This window comes from Peromyscus maniculatus, chromosome 2 (genome assembly GCF_049852395.1).
Source record: "Peromyscus maniculatus bairdii isolate BWxNUB_F1_BW_parent chromosome 2, HU_Pman_BW_mat_3.1, whole genome shotgun sequence".
Taxonomy (NCBI): Eukaryota; Metazoa; Chordata; class Mammalia; order Rodentia; family Cricetidae; genus Peromyscus; species Peromyscus maniculatus.
The window spans coordinates 51,399,494-51,422,187 of NC_134853.1; the positions used below are offsets into that span (position 1 = coordinate 51,399,494).

The following is a 22,694-nucleotide window of genomic DNA, read 5'->3' on the forward strand; positions in this document are numbered from 1 at the left end:
AGCACTACTCTAGATGTGATTTAATTATTGTAACAGGTTTCAGGATATATCCAGTCTTTATAATCTATTGTTATTGCAGTATGAGAATCTGCATAGAACCTTTCATAATTAAGATAAATATTATTTTAAAAGGATATCCTAATGATTAAGTTAGGTTACTACATTAAGCTACTTAGTTCTTAGAATCTCTGTTCTGAAGTGTAAATGCTCTGGCTCAAAACACACATGCAAAAAAAAGAAATTTAGAATTGTAACTATTCATTCACAGATATTAGAAATTTATAAGATCTGCCTAAAAGTAATTTTTGAAGTTCTGAATAAATATCATATTAGTCTATAAAAGTAAGAGTACTTGTATTTCTAAAATTGCCTCTTAAAATGTAAGACGCTAAATGATTTAGAATTGTATCTGTGTGTGTGTGTACATATATATGTATGTATGTATGTATATGAGATTGAGTGGCATAGGATATGAAGACAGGAGGAAGAAAGAGAATTTTCAGGCAAAAATGCCTGGAGACATTTACTGTTCCGGTAAAGGAAACAGAATAGAAGGCATGATTTTAAGTGTTCTTAGACTTTTCTTGACACAATAACAGCAACTCATTAATGCTTCAAAAGTTCATGGGACACCCTCCCTTTTCCTTTCTCCCTCCCTTCCTTTTTCATGCTCCTTTCCCTTCTTCCCTCTCACTCCCCACCTGCTTTGTGTGTCAGAGATGTAGCATATTGTGCTGTTCTGGAAACAGCAGAATTCCTTAGGAAAAAAAAAGGTAGTTAGCTTTCTTCTCAATAAGTATATCTTATCCTTAGAAGCTCTATGACTCACATGAGTTAAGTGAGTTGATAGTTACTCATTGCTCTGTAACTTTTGCTTTAAGAGAAATGTTCACTTGCCAGTGTTCTCTGATTTAAATTTATTGTTTTCCTTATTTTATTTTATTTTGCCATTATCTAAACTATGGGTGGCTTTTAATTCCTGGTCCGTGTATGGCATGCTTTCTGCTTTTTAATAATAAGTACTTTCTCTAGAAGAGATCTTTCTTATAAGCTTAGAAATTGAGCAAAGATATAAAAATCATGGGTGATTTCTTTTACTTCACTTCCATTTAAGAATTTCGCTTAGCCGGGCGGTGGTGGCGCACGCCTTTAATCCCAGCACTCGGGAGGCAGAGGCAGGCGGATCTCTGTGAGTTCGAGGCCAGCCTGGGCTACCAAGTGAGATCCAGGAAAGGCGCAAAGCTACACAAGAGAAACCCTGTCTCGGAAAACCAAAAAAAAAAAAAAAAAAAAAAAAAAAAAAAAAAAAAAAAAAGAATTTCGCTAACTTGTTCTGCATCTATTACAAAACCCCTGTGTATCTGCACAGTCAGTGTGAAAATCAGTGTGGTGGTTACTCAGGAAGATGGGAATAGCTTTTCAATATCCAGCTGGTATCATTGTAGACAGATTTTTATTTAGGCTGCCAGCTGACAAAAAATGACATGCAGACTTACTATTAATTATGAAAGCTCAGCCTATAGCTTAGTCTTGTCCCAGTAGCTTTTATTTTTTTTTTTTTTTGGTTTTTCAAGACAGGGTTTCTCTGTGTAGCTTTGCGCCTTTCCTGGGACTCACTTGGTAGTCCAGGCTGGCCTCGAACTCACGGAAATCCACCTGGCTCTGCCTCCCGAGTGCTGGGATTAAAGGCGTGCGCCACCACCGCCCGGCCCCAGTAGCTTTTATAACTTGAATGAACCCATTCATATTAATCTAAGTTTTGCTTCATGGATTTTTGCCTCTCTTCCATCTTGCAGCTCCTGTTTCCTCTCCATGTCCTCTGGTGTCTCTCCCACACCTAGATTCACCTCCTCTCCTTTTCTCTTCCCAGAAGTCCCACCTAACCTCTTTTCATTCAATTCTTTATTAAACCATTCAGAAAGCACCTTGGCAAAGACGTATCTTCACAGTATATAAAAAGATTATTCCACAACATTCTATTTTTGCATATTCTCAAAGAAGTCTATTTCTACTACACAACATTTGTTCAACCATGTTCATTACTGCTCTAATAGCCAGAAATCAGAAACAGACTGTATGTCCATCAACAGATGAATAGATAAAGAAAAGTTGGTACATTTATACAATGGAGTATTACTCAGCTGTCAAAAAAATAAAATTTGCAGGTAAATGGATGGAACTAGAAAAAAAATCATGAGTGAGGTAACCCAGTTCCAGAAAGACAAATATGATTCATATTTGCTTATATGTGGATGTTGGTTGTTCAGTCTTTAATAAGAGGCTACAGTGAATATAACCACAGAGGTTAGGCATAGAGTAAGGTAATAGAGGTAGGAATGGATCACTCTAAGGAGATGAAATAGAATAGATAATTATGGATGAATAATTATGGGGGGAGGCCTCAAAGAGAAGGATCATATAAGGAGGGTAAGGGTAGAGGAAGTGAGGAAGGGAATAAAGGGAGAGACAGCTAAAACTAACTGCTATTTGTGGGACTATATGGAAACCTGATACATTAGAAACTCCCTAAAATATACACATATATGAAGGTAATCTAAATGATATTGCAAAATAATGGGATTGATGGAGCCCCAGATGGACATCTCTCTTCCAGTCCTGGGAATGGAATACATCTAACCAAGTAACTGGCCAAAGGGGCCCCATCTGAACACCCAAATTCCCCAGGCAATTTCTAAGTCTATTGTTTGCCCTCAACATACTAATAGAAAGGCCCTATTGCTAAAGACACCTACACAACTTGTTAAACATGGAGAAGTCAAGCTGGTGTCTACATAGAGCCTTCACTCCTATTGAATAGTGTTCATGGTACTGGAAGGTATTTTGCACACAACAAAGGAGAAAGATAAACACCAACATATTCACACACCCTTAGATCAACAGTGGTGACTTGCATGTATGATGTACTAGTGCAATAGTGGCATAAAACTTGTGGGAGTAACCAACCAATATCTGATTAGATTTAAGGCCCATTCTTGAGATAGAACCCTTCTCTGATACTGCTCAGGAGGCCAAGAAACTGAGACTAGATAGGCATGGACCTAGGAAAAAACCAAATGCTATTGTTCTGCTTAAGTAACATAGCAACAAAATGACTCCTAATGACATTCTACTATAATCGTAGAGTAGTGTCTTGTTCAAACATCATCAGAGAAGTTCCCTCTTGCAGTAAATGGAAATAAATACAGAAACCCAAAGCTGGAAAATGTGAAGAGAATGACACAACCTAGAACACTCAGTCTTAATGGGATATCTTCATCAAGTTCCTTCCCTCAAGGTTCAGGGAACCTTAAGGAAGAGGAAACAGAAAGATTGTAAGAGCAAGACAGTATGGAGAACTTCATGGAAAAAAGGTTTTCTAAATACAGCAGAACTGATATGCACATGAACTCAGAGACTAATAGCACGCACAGGGCCTTCATAGGTCTGCACTCTATTGTACCCCAGAGATAAGAGGTGAGATGGATACATGCCCCATCCCTAAACTTAAAGCTGTCTCCAAGTGATAGACTTGCATATGAACAACAGAAAAACAAAGAGCCAATGAAAAATCACACCCTCCCACTCACCCCCACACGCATACAAATAAAACCCTTGCATACAAAATGTTTGTTTGTTTGTTTTATAATGGTATCTCCCTGGGTATACAAACAGTTCTTAAGGCCAGGTCCAATGGTAAATGGATAACACAAAACAAAATCAATGATAGTTTTTGGAGGTACTTGTTTTGTTGTTATTTGTTTGGTTTTTTTTTCCATAAAGCTTTTCTCAGCATTTCCCCCCATACTCTAAAGGTCTTATGCTTACGTATTATGGTTTTCAGTTTTGTGTTTTATGGGATTTCGATGTTAGCCAATCTGTGTGTTTCTTTTTCTATACATTTCTTGTGCCTTTTCTTTGGCTCTTTGTTTTGCTGGGTTTTTGTTGTTGTTGTTGTTATTTGTTTTTGTTTGTGTGTTTGTTTTGTCTTCCTTGGGTTTGTTTTTATTTTATCTTATTTTATTAGTATATGAAAAAATCTATTTTCAATTAAAAAATAAAGTCTTCACCAACATGTTTCCTTGTTCCATGATTGCTGGGTGCTCCATGCCCAACAATCTACTTACTTCCTCAAACTTCAGGCAGACAAGGATCTACTTACTCACTGTTTCCATAATTTCACCACTGAAACCATTTGGTTGGACTTGTATATAGTACAGGCCTTAAAAACTAGGTTTTTTCTCTTAGGAATATGCAGTGAAGATTCCCCTGCATCTTTGTCAGTGTATATTTTAATTACTGATTGGTATTCCATTGTCCATACATAACTATAATTTGTACATCTATTCCCTCTAAAGGGTATCTTGACTACCTTCAAGATTTGGCAGTTGTGAAGAAACTAGAAATAAATATTTATTTCCAGGATGAATAAATATTTGGTGGTTCCTAATCACAGAACTAAACTGCCCCATAGTAATAGTAACTAATAAACCCATTTCATTCCCTTGTATCTCAAATTGATTCATGTCAGTTGATTCATTTAATAATCAAAGTCATTTATCTTAAACTGAAAGCTCACATACAGATTAATAGCTGTTTGTTGAATGGAGGCAGTAATTCAAGGAAATAGTGTTAGAATGCCAACCATTTTTTTACATATAAATTATATTTTACAGCCCATTTACATGTTGATTTATTATTTATTTTTTCCTGACATTTTGCTGTGCAGGTTTACTATCATGTTGAATATCATTTTGTCTGTACAGCAGGGACTAAGTGGGTATTAGTGCTGAATGGTGCCTAATCAAATGATCTTTGTGTGACAGTTATAATGATCTACTGTTACTGCTCACAGTGATATGGTGTTGCCCCTTCCCCATTTAGTAAGAACTTTCCTCTGCCTAGTGTCTTCTCATGAAGTGGCTGATGTAGTAATAAAGGGGGCAAAGATGGGGTGATTTCATGAGGACTAAGGATGCAGATGAAAGAATTCTAGATCATTGCCACTGATGGAAGCCAGACAATTCCTTTTGTTTTTATTTATATACTTTTATTTTCTGTCTCTGTGGTTTTCATTCCTAAGTTAAAGCCTTTATGTTATGATCTCCAGCAACTTTAGAAGATTTTATTCTGGAACTTTGGACATTTTAATTTTTGCATAATGTAAGTATGTAACTGTATATATATATATATATATATATATATATATATATATATATGTGTGTGTGTGTGTGTGTGTGTATGTATTACTGAATGCAGTCATGAAGTGTATCTAGTTATATGTGTTTATATGTAAATACATATATATATACACACATATTTTTGAATATATGTACAAATGTGAAGGTCTCTATATAATTATATGTGTGTGTGTTCCTGCACATTTGAATGCAATCATATTTGTATATATTTTTATACATTGGATAGTTTTCTGGATCTTTATACATATGAATAATATATTTACCTCTATTTGACTATATTTATGAGGGCTTATACTTTGGCATGTCAGGCAGAGCTGAGTAAGTGTATTGCTGATAGTTATTTCTTGGGAAAATATACTTTCTGGTATCTTCTATTTATATTCCTGATCTATTGCAATAAGTCTTCTGTACACTTCAGGAAGAAGAAGGAAATAGAACTTGCACAGTCTTGCTGGATTTGGATGATTTTCATGCTATGTAAGTAATTGTAACTGGTGGATTTGTGGACACTGTTGCTTCAACTGAATGAGGAGTCATTCCTTTACATGGTTTTATTCTACGTATAAATAATGACAACCTATTTTAGAGATGACAATCCAATCAGGCCAATAATTACTATTCAATAGAATTTCACAGTTTAGAGGCTTAACTTGTGACCAAAGTTTTCAGAAATTACTAGACATAAATGTACATTACCTGAAAATTAGTATAATTACCTTTCTTCAGAGAAATATAACACATAGAAAATATAACACATAGAAATATAACATAGAAAATCTTAGAGCAAATCTCAGAAGTGCTATTGAAATGGTTGATAATGTGAAATTTAAATATTAGTCTTACTTTTACTTACAGAGTAGTATGTTTTTAAACCATCTTCCTTTTTTTCTCTTATAATGTCTAAATAATTATACAGAATTTCATCTCCCAATGTAAAATGCAAAAAAATCACATGTGACTGTTCTTAATAGGTGTGGTTCTTTCCCTGTCTGGAAACACAGAAACTTCTTTCAGGGAGTCAAATACTGTCATACTGAGTTGAACAACATGTAAATATGACCAGAATTTCTTCTACAGTTGCTCTAATAATGTGAAGTTTTTGTTCCTCCTCAGGGGCCAATAGAAATAAAAACGTATTATCTCAATGGGGTGCTTTTATCTCTCTGGTAGCACAGTCTGCAGCAACAAGGACCTACCTTAAATTCAAACCTGAACACTGTAAGACCACATGAACATACAGACAGAAATGAAGTAACACCCAGTTTTCATAGCTGGTTAATAATAAGGGTTTTGAATGTAGAAAGAATGGGTAAATTTTGTTGTCGATTTTCATAATTAGAAAATTATATGAAATTTATTCACTTCTTTTTACCATTAAAATTATTTCTCACAAACTGATATACTTTATGTGTAACAAATATATACCTTAAATAAATAAATATATATATATACACACATATATAATTTCTTAACTTAATTTTCTTAAAGAATGCTATTTAAAGAAATAATATACTCTGAATTTACTAAGCTCTTTACTACACAGCACACAGTATGTTGAGTTGCATGTATTTCTTCCTTCCTACAGCCCGTCCCTTTAGTGCTCTATACTTCACTAAAGATTTGAATGTCCTATAAGGGGAGACATTCTCCACTAATAAAATAGGCTTTTAAAAATGTAACCAAATAAGAGCATAGCTAGAATGGCATGTAAAGAGTGAAAGCCATTGATTTCTCTGTACTTAAAAGGAGCAAATTATTCATTCAAAATGACACATAAGAAACCAAGTATCACTGTTCTGGGGTTCTGGGGAACAAGTCTGCTGTGGGATGTATTTCTGTATGCTATGAATATATGTTACTCCCATTGGCTAATAAATAAAGCTACATTGGCCTATGGCAGGGCAGGATGGACCAGGCAGGAAAATCCAAGAGAGACAGGAGAAGAAAGGAGAGGGAGAGGCGAGGACTCCAGCTTGCCACCCAAGGAGCAATAAGATGCCAGCAGACTGACAATGCCACTGCTACATGGCAACATACGGATTAACAGAAATGGGTTGAGTTAAGTTATAAGAGCTAGCTAGCAAGAAGCCTGACCTATAGGCCATAGAGTTTGTAAATAATATAAGCTTCTGTGTATTTACTTGGGACCAAGTGGCTGGCTGCGGGATGCAGGTAGGAGAGATTCATCCAGACCATGTGACCATGCAGGACCAGAGAAACTTGCTGGCTACACAAGTCTGAGAAACATTTCTCCTGAACATTACCATAATACATGTTTTCATAAACTCTTCCTTTTAAACACAGCAGTATTCTTGAAGATTCAGTGTGACTCAAAACATAATGCCCCAGTCGAATTCCTTAGATCAGTGTTAGAACAATACAAACCCAGCACACAAACTACAAATTAAAATATCTAGATGCCCAAAGAGAGGACTGGAAAGTCGTAAGCCATAGGCTAAGTCTCCTTAAGGCAATTGTTGAGTTTGCATGATGGAGGATCTATGGCTCACATACTAGTTGTGGTAAACCACAAGTTTGAAACAGTCCATGAACTATCCATGTGTGTGACGACACAGTGCACTTTTCCTCATTCCAAGTTGAACTCTTGACACCATAAATTAGCTTCAGCTTCCCATTAGAAACCCGAGGAAATTACTTCTTAGTGTTTTGTTTCTAAATTTCAATTTTTTTTCAAAAAGTCATGTAAATTTAATTGTGTAATGTGTATCCTTTTGTGGGAAATTTTTCACTGGAGAATAATCAATTACTTTTTAATGCTGAAAAATATGACATTGTGTGAGTACTTTGATTCTGTTACTTATTTAAATTTGAAGGAGCACTTAGGTTTGTTTTCCTTTTTGCAAACTATGGATATATATATATATATATATATATATATATATATATATATATATTCATTGTATGTCTTCACACGCATATTGTCATGTTATGTCAATAAATGTTATTTTATACAAATAGTATTCCTGGGCCATATGTATATATATGCTTCAGCTTTATAAAGAAATCTTTCCATGTTTTCCAGGGGAAAGTGGCATTATCATCCTAATCCTTCTTGATAAGGACAAATGTCCATGTAGTTTTGGTTTTCTATTATAGTAGGTGTACAGTAGAATATTAATTTGATTTTAATTGGCAGTAAATTCCCTAATGACTGAAAATGTTAACCATTTTATCACATACTTCTTTATTAACCATGTCTTTGTATTAAACTGAGTCCTCAAAAATGTTCACCCTGTTTTATTATGGTTTTCCCCATAATTGTCTTGTGATAGTTCTTCACATATTCTGCTTTTAGTTCTTTATCATATATCTTTAAAAAGTAAAACTCTACTCCAATTGAATGATATGCTCTCTAACTAATAGTTATGCCAAATTGATTGGCGACAATTTTTTTTTGGAGACAGGGTTTCTCTGTGTAGTTTTGGAGCTGTCCTCGATCTCCCTCTGTAGATCAGGATGGCCTCGAACTCACAGAGATCTGCCTGGTTCTTCCTGCTGAGTGCTGGGATTAAAGGCATGCGCCACCACCACCTGGCTTATTGACATTTTTGATGCTGTATGTATTTTTATTTATTTCTGTTCATCTGTGATTACAGAGACAAGAGAGCTGAAATCTTCAAACAGATTTTCAGATTTGTCTCTTTATCCTTTTAATTTGATCCATTTTGCTTCTTGAATTAAGAAATTCTTTAACTGGATACCCACTGAATCTTGCAATCATGTTGTGAAATGCACTTATATGCACTTTTTATGTCCAGTGTTACTTAACTGATATTAACACAAAAACTCCTGTTTCTTTTTTTATTAAATAATATGATGCCTCATTTCCTACCCTTCTATTTTCAAGTAACCTATGTTTCTAAATTTTATTCTTTTATAAGAAATAATAAGACCTTGAGAGAGTTTTTGGCTTAAAACATAATGTTTAGTTAATAATTTTAATTAATTATTTTTACTCATATTTAACTTTTATTTCATATGCTGTTAATAGACTGTTTTTACAGGAATGTTAGGTTCAACATAAATTAAGATTTTTTTCTATATAACCATTCAACCCATAAATTTGTAACCATTATCAGTATATTTTACAGCAGAGAACACCTCTAACAATTGATTAATATTCACTGAGACATGCTTGTCACCAAATAGTTTACAGTCTAAATCAAGGGCTTCTTTCTTTTCTAAAGCCCTTGATTAAATAGTGTCTCACTGGTTGCTGAATTTAGTTCAGCTCTTTAGCTCACTAACTTTACTCAGCAGCTACATGAACTGCTTCCTGTTTTTTCCATTTTTTCTGCTCATTTTTTATTCGTTCAGTTTTTGTTATGCCATTTTCTCTACCACAATAGTTACATGTCTTCAAAACGTTTTTACTTGACCTTAATTTTACAATAACCACAAGTTACTTATCACAGACTACATCAAAGTAATATGCTACATTAGGCAAAATGCAACAAATTTATAATATATTTTCAAAAGTCCAGATATACTAATATATACTCTAAATTTATGTATGTAAACAATTAACTTATTTGGAGTAGCAACAATTAAAAAACATCCTTATTTTAACCTTGATTTTACCATCCCTAGAGATAAGAAACCAGGTTTCTGTCTGTATCTAATTTTTTCCTAATAGAGCACTTAATATATATATACATCATAGTACTCTTTTGTTCTCAGATTTTCTTTTTGATTTTTATTTTATCCAAATGTGTATAGTGGTACATGTATTTTAATTGTTTGTTGGTTGGTTATCATGTTTTTAGTTTTTAGTTCTTATGTCTTTAGTGTTTTTGTTGTTTGCTTGATTTTTACACTTTGCCTCACCCACCACCAACCAGCTCCCAAATAAATACACAACGACTTATTTTTATTTATGAATACCTGGCCTTGGCTTGGCTTATTTCTAGCCAGCTTTTCTAACTTAAATTATCTCACTTCCCTTTAACTACATTTTGCCTCTGGGCTTTTTACCTCTCTTTATTCGATATATCTTGATTTTCTTCTTTTCCATGGCTGGCTGTGTGGCAGGGTGGCTGGCCTCTGGCATCCTCCTCTCCTTCTTTTCTTGCTCCTCCTTCTTTTTCTCGATTTCTCCTCCTATTCTCTCTGCATGCCAGCCCTGCTTCCTATTTCTCCTATCTAGCTATTGGCTGTTCAGTTCTTTATTAGACCAAGTATTTTAGGAAAGTAAAATAACCCAAGTATAAAGAGTTAAATAAATGTAACATAAAAGAATGCAGCACATCTTTGCACAACTAAACAAATAAAGCACAGCATAAACAAATGTAACACATCTTAAACTAATATTCCACAACATTTGACTCTTTAGAATTATGATTTGAGTACTATTTAGGAGAACCCATTGAAAAAAGTCTAGTCTATTTTCTGTTTTTATAAAAAAATTTCTGCTTCCTTTTTAGTGTTTTTTCCTTCTGTCTGTTCTTTCTCTGGAACTTCAATTACAAGTGTAATAGTTTGATACTATCCTGGAGTTTTTGGAAAATGTTTCTTGAATTTTTGTTTATGTGTTTGTTTTCTTCTTCCTCCTCTTCTGTTTCCTCTTTCACTTCTTCCTCCTCTGTCTTTTCTTCCTCCTCATCCCACTTTTCCTCTTTCCCCTCTTCTAATTCTTCTGCTTCCTCTTGCTTCCCCTCTGTCTCTGTCTCTGTCTCTGTCTCCTCTGTCTGTCTCTGTCTCTCTGTCTGTCTCTCTCCTCTCTCTCTCTCTCTCTCTCTCTCTCTCTCTCTCTCTCTCTCTCTCTCTCTCTCTCTCGTCTATCAGTCACCTTAATGAATATACCTCACAGTCCAACTTCCATATTATCTCTGGAGTCTCATTTTGTTTTTAGACTCTTGGCAATGTTTTTTATTTCTTTAAATTTTTCTAAGAATTTCTTTAAATGTTTTTATTTCTCTCTATGTTTTTGTAACTGTTTGTTAAATTTATTATGCAGGGTAAACTGAGATTTACAGTAATTATTTATGCCTGGACACAGTTTACATATTTTATAGTCTAAGGCCATTTATTTGAGGCACTGAGTTATTCTAACCAGAAGTTGGCCTTTTATGTACTGAAAAACCCATTGCATTTCTTTGAACTTAAAAAGGAGGCTCAGAGAGGGGCTGGGGATTTCTTGTAGAACATGCATTAGTAGATAGACCTACTGTGCATCTAATGTCTGATGGACATTTCTTTTTGGCTTTCAGCCTGTTTTAACATTTATCTCAAGCAAATACTCTGGAGTTCTAATTAAAATCAAAGTGAGTCACTTCAAGCAGACTTTCCCTGGGGATTTTCATGGGTCTCATTCTGTCTCTTTATATCTCATACTTGATTTTCAATTATTTGTCAATACTTTACTTTATTTATTACTAGATGATATAGATAGACCATACTGATTCTATGAACATCTCTACTGTGGTCAGATCCTTCTCTGAGCTTTTCCACACATATCAGGAACTGATGACCCACTTCTCCAAGGAAGGACCTTTATACAATCTGAACATTTGTAGGCCCAATGAATTCAGTGTTTTATTGGGTTCAAGAACTGTTTCACACTTGTTCTTCTTCTAGCAATCACTGTGTGGGAAGGACTTACAATCTTTCCAAAATATTTTATCAAGAGAGGCCTTCAGTCAGCTAATGACTTTTAATAAATGTGAAAAACATTGTACCACACCAGCTTAGTTATGACTAAAAGGGAAAACTGCTTTTTTTTTTAAAGGCATCTTCCTTCTTTTTTTTTAAGATTTATTTATTTATTATTTATACAGATGAGGGTGCCAGATCTCATTACAGTTGGTTGTGAGCTACCATGTGGGTGCTGGGAATTGAACTCAGGACCTCTGGAAGAGCAGTCAGTGCTCTTAACCTCTGAGCCATCTCTCCAGCCCGGAAAACTGCTTTTTTAAAGGCTCACTTAATCTTGTTCACATAAATATGATTTTAGTTATATTTTAACTACTCATTATATACTACTTTCTATATAATTATACATCCACCAGTCAAGCCCAAATTTCTTAGTTGTGCTAGATTTGCTAACTACATAACTGGATTATCTAAGTATCACTTCCTAACTGTTTAAGCAAAAATAAAATGATTTTCTTTCATATTTGTTGAATGAGAATTTAGTGTTACCCGGTATTTTAGAAATTTCTAAATATTATCTAATTGTACATTTTTAATAACCAAGTGTTTTATATAAAGGGAATAAGAGTCATATAGATTCTACAAAATTTGACGTTACTCTCTCAACTATTAATTCTATGAGACTTTGAGTCCATTTGTATGCAGTTACAGATTTATACTCTTTTCTCTATGTATGGTGTCTCTGTGAAGCTGTATATGTTAGACAGATTTTTTACTTTATCATTTTGTAAATGGTTTTGTCATCTCTACTTTCTATGATGTTATCACACTGAAAATTATGTTCACCTTACCATACTTTCACAAGATTTTCACCAAAGTCTTCTGTCAATGAACTTATTGCTTCACCATTCATGGTTCCCATGGAAACAGACTAGCCTTCTGATTCACTCTAACCTTTGTATTCTCCTAAATGCCATATATTCTATCATGTTTATGTAGCACCCTTATAATCTTGTCAGGTAAGGAATGAAACATTGTAGAAACAAAACAATTACCAAGAACATATTAATTATGAACATTGTGAAAAATATATTTTCAATAAAAATGCAAGAACTTGCAATTTTTAACTTTCCATAACAGTGTAGAATAAAAAATAAATTAACAGTAAGACTTGAAATGACTACATCATCAACCGATAGCAGCCAGCAAAAGAGAATTAAGAGCCAGAAACCATCATCACATCAGCACCTCCACTCTCCCTTCACAGAAGAAAACCCTGCATCCCTTAGAGGTTGGATTTTTTTTGTTATGATTTTATGGTCTGTATTATATGAGTGACCAATTCAAAACAGAATAAATTTGAAGATGGAATATAAGAGCAAGGAAAAGGCTTCTGCAGATTATAGAGTTAGTGCCTCAGTGATGCAGATGGGGTAGATGGGGCAGCAGATGTTTCGGTGTAAGAGCAAAATATTGTGAGAAAGAAATGAAGGAAGACACAAAAGGAGACTGAAAAGCATCCTCATCCTCAGTTTCAGCTGAAAAAAAAGAGAAGTTTGCAACTGTGGCGATTCCAGTTTGCGATCTCCAAAAACTGAAGTCAATCTTGGATAAATCCAATCAATCATTTGCTTTGTGAGTCTTATCTCAATTTCTAAAAGTATACAAAGTCAAATAAAACTTTAAGAATTAATTATGTATCACAAACAAAAATAAGCATTTTTATATTTAAATAAGTATTACTAAAAAAATGATCATCATGACCCCCAAGACATTGTTTCAATTATAATACTCTCAAGGGACATAATTCATTTGCTTTTGATTATTTTGAAACTTTAGTCTAATTTCTAAGGATAACATATTAAAGAAATTTAAGGACATGAGTGCATGTAAACATTAAATGTTTAAGTGAGTTTTATTTATAATCTACACAGGTAAAATATACATTTCTTATAGTCTGTGGTTGTGGCTCAAATATTTACTTACTGGCATAGGAATTTTCAATGGCATAATCTCTCTTTAACAATATATGGTTGGGAGGAAATAATCTAAAATCTAATACTGCAATTTAAATGCAACATACTTGTTCTAAAAGCTCAGTGATTCAGAAATCTCAGGGATCCCATGTGCAAAAGCATCTTATCATTAGGATTCACATATAGCATGTGGTAGAAAAGGAGCCCGGCTAAAATAAGCATTTATTGAAGTTCTTTGCTATCACTGAGAGATAATTTCCCATGAGTCTTTTGTATTTCTTCACTTGTTATGAATCACTGACTAGCTTACTTTCAACTGCTTTTAGGAGATGTTTGTAAATCAAGCACTCCAGGAAGTTATAAGGAGAGTCTCCTTCTGGAACAAAGGGAGGCACATTTAGTATCTATTACAAAAGATTTGCATTTTTAAGTTTGCTGTGCCTTTCTTGTAATGTGTAGGCATGTGAGGGTATGTTTAGTGAAAACTGAGCTCTGGAAACCAGTATAAAAATGTTGATCCTATTTGTTACTTCTATGAATAACAAACCTTCCTTTCTCTTGAACCTAGAAATCTAAAATCTTTTGTAAGCATCTGTGAAAGAATGACAGGTTTTTGAGCTAAGGAACAAGAAGAGTTTAAATCTCAGACTTCAGAGATGTTGACAATGATAAAGATAAAATGTTCATAGCAACATCACTTGCATTCTTTCTGCATGAGAAGTGTTAAGGTCCTTGCTGGTTTTCTCATGGGATTGAAGCGAGTCTACAGGAGTCAATAACAAACACACAGTGAACAATAAATGGTCTTCTGTGTTATTTTTTTTGCCTGTATTGATAATAAATCAAGGAAGTTATTTCAGCATAATGAATAGGAAATAAGTAAAATGCAGATGTCAGAATGTCATCACAACTGTTTCTAATTCTCCTCTTGACAGAAACATGCCCTCCTCAATAGAAGGAGCAGTCTCACATGTACAGCCCTAATAATAGTAGCAGTAAGATTTATCCTTGATAGGCTCAGGATTCTGAGACTTAGTGACAGTAATTAGAAAAATGAACACATACATCCAGTGGGACAGGGGACTTTACCATGTCCATCATAAGAATCTTGGTTGTGTCCTGTGAGAAGAACCATGAAATCCATTGCTTTGAAATATATTTGCTAAAATAAAATGGCAAGCAATACATTGTTTTATGCCCAAACCCCACCTAAGGTTATTCTATCATGACAACCATGGAGCTTTTTATAAGTGACAATAAGGTTCTCAGAAGTTGTTTTGTTTATTTGATTGCTCTCTCTCTCTCTCTCTCTCTCTCTCTCTCTCTCTCTCTCTCTCTCTCTCTCTCTCTCTCTCTCTCTCTGTATGTGTGTGTGTTCAGGGACCTTTTCCAATTCAATGACTTTTGTATTCTCAGGGAGATTTTCCCACGAGAAAAAAAATCCAAAAAAAAAAAAAAACTCTGGAAATCATGGATGTGTGACACATGTACACACATACTAGTATGTGGGCTCTTGGTCTTTGTCCACTTGAGGTAAAATTCAGATGAAAGTGACTCACTGAAAAATCAGAATGATGAAAGAAATTTAAATTCTTGGGATCGCTAGCACTATGTAGACATGATAACCCATCTTTCAGCCCCTGATATTGGTGAGAACTGAGGTAGTATTTTCTAGGAAATACAGGAAAATCCATAAAATAAAATTTAAATAAAGCATTTTTAAGTGAATGTGCACATGTATAAGTATGTTCAGGACTCTCAGTGAGGAGAAGGTTTGGGTATGTTGGATATAGATGCTCAGATCACTTCTTTTACCTCTATCTGTAGAAAATAAAGGTTTTGAGACCTAGTTCTTGAGTTTATACCAAGATCATAGCAGGAAAGGCAAGGAACCAACACCTTGTGATAAAGTTTTGTGAATCTGTTTAACAATGTTTTACAGTAAAAAAATAACATTTCATGTGCTTATTCCTTATCATCTCTTAACTATCAAAAGACTATCAAACCTGGGCAAACACATATGTCATATGTGCTAACAAGACATAAGCAGATTTCTTTTTTTTTCTTTTCTTCCCATGTGGTCCAATAGGAACTGCTTAAATATTATAGGAGAAGGAAAGACCACAGATGTGATTATAGACTTTAAGGGGCCATTGGCAGCGAGCGAGGCAATATCCTAATATAGCAGCTTTCCAGAGACGGTGAGAGAGTCAATCAACTTTATTAGCTCGGAGTGGATTATCTCCCACTGAATCCAGCTGTTGGTCCCTGAGTCCCAGCTGTTCATGAAATTGAATACACTGCACATCTTAAACTTCTAGAATGGGTCTTGGTCTCTGTCAAGGTCATCTTTTCTCTACTAAAGGCTGCTAAAGGTAAAAGATCAAGTTACGATCATGGAACAAGGTCACCAATATACTTTTACCACATTATTAGATCTTGCTGTGAAGATTTCATAAATTTGTTCACACACACACACAAACACGCGCGCACACACACACACACACACACACACACACGTATATGTATATGTATAAATGTGTGTATATATATATATATATAGAGAGAGACATATATGATTCATGTAAAAATCAGATTCATGTTAATTCCTCTTAGGCAACCAACAGAAAACATAAAATAAATGAATTCCTTATGTGCATAAAATAGTTTTTTTCATGCAAAACTATTCAAGTAACCTAAGATTCTATTGTAAACTATTACTTTGCTATAGCTACAATTATATAAATTTTGATGACTATGAAAAGAATCCTTCAGTCTATGGTCAACATTATAAATCTCTCCAAACTATTTCCCAAAAATACATTTTAACATTCCAACTAAGTTTTATCTGTTTTTCTAACATTCAATTGTTACCATTCAATAAATGTTCCTTATCAAATAAGATAGAGATTTAATTACTTAAGTTTAAATATGCTTTATTAAAATAATTTGTAGACTTGTAAATATTGAAGATGTAATATAGGAATTATTTATAGCTTCTTGTCCTGTATTTACTCACTTTCTTGTGAATGCTTGCTAAAAAGACAAAGTAGGCAATTCTAATCACTAATGAAAGTATACAAATTAGTTACATTTCCCTTGGAAATTTACCTTGTGACCTAATTACAAAATGTGTTTATTTGTAAGGATTATAAATATGCAGATATATTTGTTTAAAATAACATAATAAATGTCTGCATTGTCAGAACTTTTTTGACATTATATTTAAGTATAGGCAGCAACAAAGTCATACGCTTTCAAGGAAATGTATTAATGTCATATCAAGCCTTAATAATGACATATCTTCGCCCTAAATTAAATGCAATGAAGACTTGCTCAAGTTGTGTTCTTTTAAAGTTGTGTGTTTTTTCTTGGATCATCTCTTCCAAGAAGATAGGGCTGCCTTACTTTAAGGGCAGTCAGTATTTCATCAATCTTTCTTATTTATAAGCTGCCTCTCGAGCTAAGCTGTAATATGTCTGAAGTCAGAGCCTATGTCATATTCTTTCATCTGTTTGTATTCATCACATCTGATCTTACAGTATAGTAAGATCTCAGTTAATGAAGGATGAATTGCACTGCAAAGAAATTAGGTCATGAAAACCTTAGAAATGCAATTCTTCTGTTAGGCAAATGTGCCTTCTAAAGGGCTCAAAGACAAATTCCTTTAACAAGGGACCCTTCAAGCCTGGTTCCTCATCTGTTGAGCAAGCCACCAAACAATCCAGCATGCTGATTCTGCTAACTACCTCCAATCCAGCCACATTCAGACATTACAATATTGTTCCATGTGATTACTGAGTTATCTACATATTCATTCTTTTTCTTTGCAAAGATGACAATGATGATCCACCATGTCCAAGAGAGAATGTATCTGACAATTTATTATTTAGCCAGTAATAGGGATAGCACCTTATTGACATATTCTTTCACTTTCCCGCTGTCCCCTGTCAATGAAGAGAAATTTACAGAGGCCAGGATTATCAGAACTGGTTTTGAACTTTGTGAAACAGATTTTTCTTCCCTAACTACCCAAGCTATTTAGTCTATGGGACACAAACATCAAAGTGAAAAATAAGCACACAGATGTGTAAACTTTCTTTGTGGTGAAATAAAAATTAAGTAAACACACAGATGAAACTACAAATTCAGTTCTGTTCCTCACTTAAAGAAGCTAGTGTCTGTTTTCGGAACATCTTCCAAACAACTGTTTCTAAAAAGTAAAATGGAAAATGCCTGTGGTATATTACTACTATAAGATAAACTTACACTGTGTAAGTGCATAATTGATGAAAAAAATGAAAAATTAAATGAAATATTTGGGTAGCCCGGTTGCTGTATAATTTTAAAATGTTGACCAAGGATTAACAATAAAGTGACAAAAACATGTCAGGAGGCATGGTTGTCATCAACTGTGGTGATTAAAGATTAATCGCCAAGGTGGACTCTGATCACTAAAGGTTAAGCATTGTGGTGGACTCTGAAGCAGAAAGGACCTTTCGTTGTGTTTAGCTTCCTATTTGCTTTAATGCTGAAACTGAATAACCCTGCCTTACAAATGAGGGGCTTGTTCTAATACCATCGAAAGATAGACACTATGTGGAGAGAGGAGACTTAGATTCGAATTCTGAATCTATTACTTCAAGCCTTAGATAAATCACAATTAAAACAATGGCAATGGAATGTCCTTCAAATCCTCTAATCAACATCTAAATTCTACCAGTCATTTCATTTGCAATTAAATGAATCAAGATATATTTCAAGCACACTCAAGTCACAGCAAAGAATGTATATGTCTTTTGTTGGTGCATGCCTTTGTTTAGTTGTTTTGAGTGAGACCAAGTTGACCTTGAACTCATGACCTTCCTGCCTCAGCCTCCCAAATACTGGGATAATTGACACGTGGCAAGACATCAAAGGAAATGCTTATTAACATAAGTATCTTAATCATGCATCTTAGAAAACTGTGAAACTTTGGAGGAATCACTATACTAGTTTTGAAGTTATCTCTATTTTGTTCCCTGAGAAGGTTTGCTGTTAAATATTACTGTATAGACTTAGGCTAGAAACAAAAACTATTATGAATGCATTTATTATTCATCATATTGGTTGCTTTTTGAACTCTTAAAATTTGTATGTTATAATATATAGACTACTGTGTGTTTAAATAAAGTGCAAATATAAATAAAATTAAAAGAGACATCCATCAACATTGTAAACCAGCACAAGATATTGTAAACTTAGGTATTAGTTTATATATTGATTGTCCTAAGTTTTGGTTTAAAATTTGTCTAGAATTTAGTTCAATTAGATAGTTTACCTGAATTTGCCTTTGACCCTCAAATTTTAGAGAAAGAAATTAAATAATCACTTCATTAAAAAGAAAAAAAATGTTGCATTTTTTATTCCTGAAATTAAGAGGCTTCTAAAAAATCAAGTTGGAAAACTGCTGCTAGCTAAAGCACCACATAATAGGAACTGTATTCTGTTTTCCTCATTTAATAATGGTTTCAAGCCACTATCCCAGTTTATTTTCCCTCCATGCTTCCTTTTCCTCAGCCTTTTTCTCTTTTTACCTTGTACCCTCAGTAAAATAATGCACATGGAACATTCTACTATTGACAACTTGTTGATGAAATACCTATGTCATTCACACAAGTGTTAATATGTTTTTGCAAGGCAAATATTTCCTTTAGACCTGTCCTCTTGATGGTACATAATTAAGAACATTACATACTCAACAATGTACCAGTCCCATATCAGTGCACCTGTCTCTTTACCTGTTCTATTTGATTGTTTTGCATAGTCTTAGTAACTACAGAAACTTTAGATCCAGGAGGTTCTTGAATTCTTTATAAGAATTTTTGAAAAATAAAAATGAGTAAAATAAAAGAATTCTTAGAAATCTTTGCTATACTTTATGACACATTAATTTGCATGTTCATAGATAATTCTGAGACAATTTTAATATTGTGACAGAAATTAGAATTATGTTAGAATACATTGAATTGAACTTATGCTTATCACAAAAAGCGAGCAGTCAGCATTACTCCTTCCTTTACTTTGTCCAGTCGTGATCTATGTTTTTAGTGAAGACTCTTTATTTTGGGATATACTATACATATAAATTACCCCATTACTACACAAAAGGTAAATATCTCTGGAGGGAAAATTAAGAGATCCTTTGATTCAGCGTCTAACTCACTTATTGTTCACACAACATACTATACATGAACATCTGCAGCAATTGTAAACTTAAATACATGGTTTTGAGTGTTCTTCTTAGTTCAACACTACATGTAATTAAGAAAATTTCCATATTTAGAAAACCAAGAGTAAAGTTAGTACTCATGGCCCCCGGAAATTTTGATATAGCTGAACACATTTACTGATACCGCTGGTCACTGTGCTCCTACCCAGACCACACAAGGCAGGGAACTACAAAGAAAACAAAATGAAGTAAAATGCTTGATAATGCAAAAGGTGGGATTTTTTTTTAAAGGAAATCCTTGCTAAACAAACTCCTCATACAATTGATTGACTTTCCCTTCTGTTTTTTTGTAAATTGAGAATTCCCTCTTCAAGAAGAAGATAGAACACATCCTCTCCATCAGTTGTACAGGTGAGGATGGCAACTCAAGTCTTTTCCCCCTGAAACTGCTTATAGAAATACCAAGAAACTTGTATTTACACAACCCATGCTTAAATAGGGTACCTTTCAAAGTTTCTTCCATTTCTTTGAATACTCCTAACTGTACATTACAACATTAACCCTATGTTCAGGAGTTCTGTGCAGTAAAATGCCACCTCAAAATTAATATTTTACAAGTTGTTAAAATGTAAATCATAAGTTGTGTGGAGCCTTATTCTAAGATAATAAGTACACAGAAATCTTGATACAAGTTGCAGTGTTTAAATTATCTCCCTCCTTCCTTTATCCTCTTAGTCAGATTCATTCACTGAACACAATGCCTATTCTCCGTCAAGCCAACCACAGACACAAGGAACCTGGTTTCAGCAAGAAAGGCTGCTGTACTCAGGAAGCTCATACAGAAATCCCATAGGGTTGGCAAAAGACTACACCACACCTCAAGAGCATGATGTAGAGGTCGTCTGCACAACGTTCCCCTCTTAGGCACTAAACGCAAAAAGAAATAGGGCTTTGGCTTATTGAAATTTCAGAAAAAGATTTCAAAGGTTCAAGAAAAATCTGCTTAACCTCAAGAGTTGATGGGCTTTTGGTGGCGTGGCTGAGGGCGATTCACAACTGGGCTAGGTGGTTGTTCTGCCCTAGACCTACTTGAAAGAAAGACCGATTCTGGAAAAACAGGTAAAATAAGGTGCCTTTCCTGTACCCAGCCAACAAGCCTGCAGACAAGAAGGAATCTAAACAAGGTAAATAAATAGTTATGCACTTTGAAACAGTGACAAAAGTTTAGTCCCACAAGGTTTGCTGGTTTTGTCCTTCCCTTTTCATGCTTGATCATCCCCTGAACAGTCCAGGTACAGAGACACAAACACTAGGAAGGGAGGATCACCCCGTGTCAGTGTCAGTCTTGAGGTGAGTGTCAGAAAAGCTGGGAGGCAGCAACATATGGAGAGAATGAGGTCAGAATTCACTAAGACTACCCACTCTGAGAAGGAACGGGACGGCAGGACCGATAGCTCTGTGGTCAGGCTTTGAGGGGAGGCGGGTCATGGGAGGACTTCGTGGAGAAAGCTGGGTCCGCGCGACAGCGCGCGGCAGAAGAGGGAATTCAGAAAGACATGGGGACGAGGAGGGCAGCAACGACCCTGTTTGAAGTGAGGCCAGGCAGGGGCTGTGGTCAGCGGGAGTAAGGGTAGCAGCCAGAGGGCCGAAGGGTGATGAGGGACTAAGATCTACAATCAGCTATCTCTGGAAGAGAAAAGGTTCAGGTTCCCGGCTGATGGAGTTGAAACCAAACGTCCCCGGAGACCTGCTGGAGATCCTGTGCCAAGAGGACTCCCAGCAGGTGGTTGGGGTGCCACTCGCGTCTAAGGATGTTTTGTGGGAGCTCAGCCCTGTGCCTGATACCCTGGACTCCCTGGTACTCACCAATTCCATCCCAACCAGGGAAAGCGCCATCCAGGGCGCGTGAGGGTAGCGCAGCGCAGGCGGGACCAGGGCTTGTGGCGGTGGCGGCGCTGTCCTAGAAGCAGAGCTGGAGTCGGGGGACAGCCAGGCGGCGAGAGCGGCAGCAGGGGCGCAGGGCACCGGGGGCGGGGAGAGCCGCTGCTCCAGAGCTGCAGCGCCCCGCGCGCTCTCTGCCCATCTCCGGGGCTGCTGAGGCTGCTGCTGCCCAGAGCAGCCAGGCGAGGGGGAGGGGAGCAGGCACGCGGCAAGGAGGGAGAGCAAAGAAAGGCAGGAGGGGGGGAAGGGATGCGCGAGGGGAGATGGAGATGATCACCGAGAGTTGGGAAGAGAAGGGAGGAGCACAGACGCTGAGTACAGGTTCTCACTAGAGGAGCTCCGAGATGAGGCTGTGGGTCTTGCCCCAAACCCCTGCCACGCCATGCTTCCCCCTTCGCGCCCTTTCCTTTGCCTCTTCCTCGGGTGGAGGTGGCTGGGAATACCCACGCTCTGCCGAGGCTGCAGTTTCAGCAAGCTGCCGCTTGTGCTGAGCTGGGAGGCTGCAAAGACAGAGCTCTAGGCGCCAGGCCTGTGGCACCTGTGCGTGCACACACAGCCGCTGGTTCCTTTGCTGAGGCTCCCAGATGCCCACTCTCAGCCTGTCACCTTCCTCCACTCTCCTTTTCGGTCAAACTGTGATTCTGTACGTGCATCAACCGCATCTATGGAGTTCTCTATTGCTGTTTGTTTCCCTGGGCGCTATTTGGCACCGATTGTCCAGCCAGAAGGCAACAACAGGGAGCTCAGGACCGGCAA

General features: G+C 36.0%; 1 protein-coding gene across 2 annotated transcripts in view; it reads right to left on the reverse strand.

The window, feature by feature from the left end:
• Positions 1-22,491, reverse strand: part of Fut9 (fucosyltransferase 9) — a 194,476-nt gene extending 171,985 nt beyond the window's left edge. Inside the window, exon 1 of one of the 2 annotated variants that reach the window (XM_015997917.3) lies at positions 21,864-22,491. The gene's annotated coding sequence lies outside the window, so the exon portion shown is untranslated. The remainder of the gene's footprint in view (positions 1-21,863) is intronic. The other variant, XM_015997916.3, reaches the window with a different exon arrangement.
• Positions 22,492-22,694: the final 203 nt, after the last annotated feature.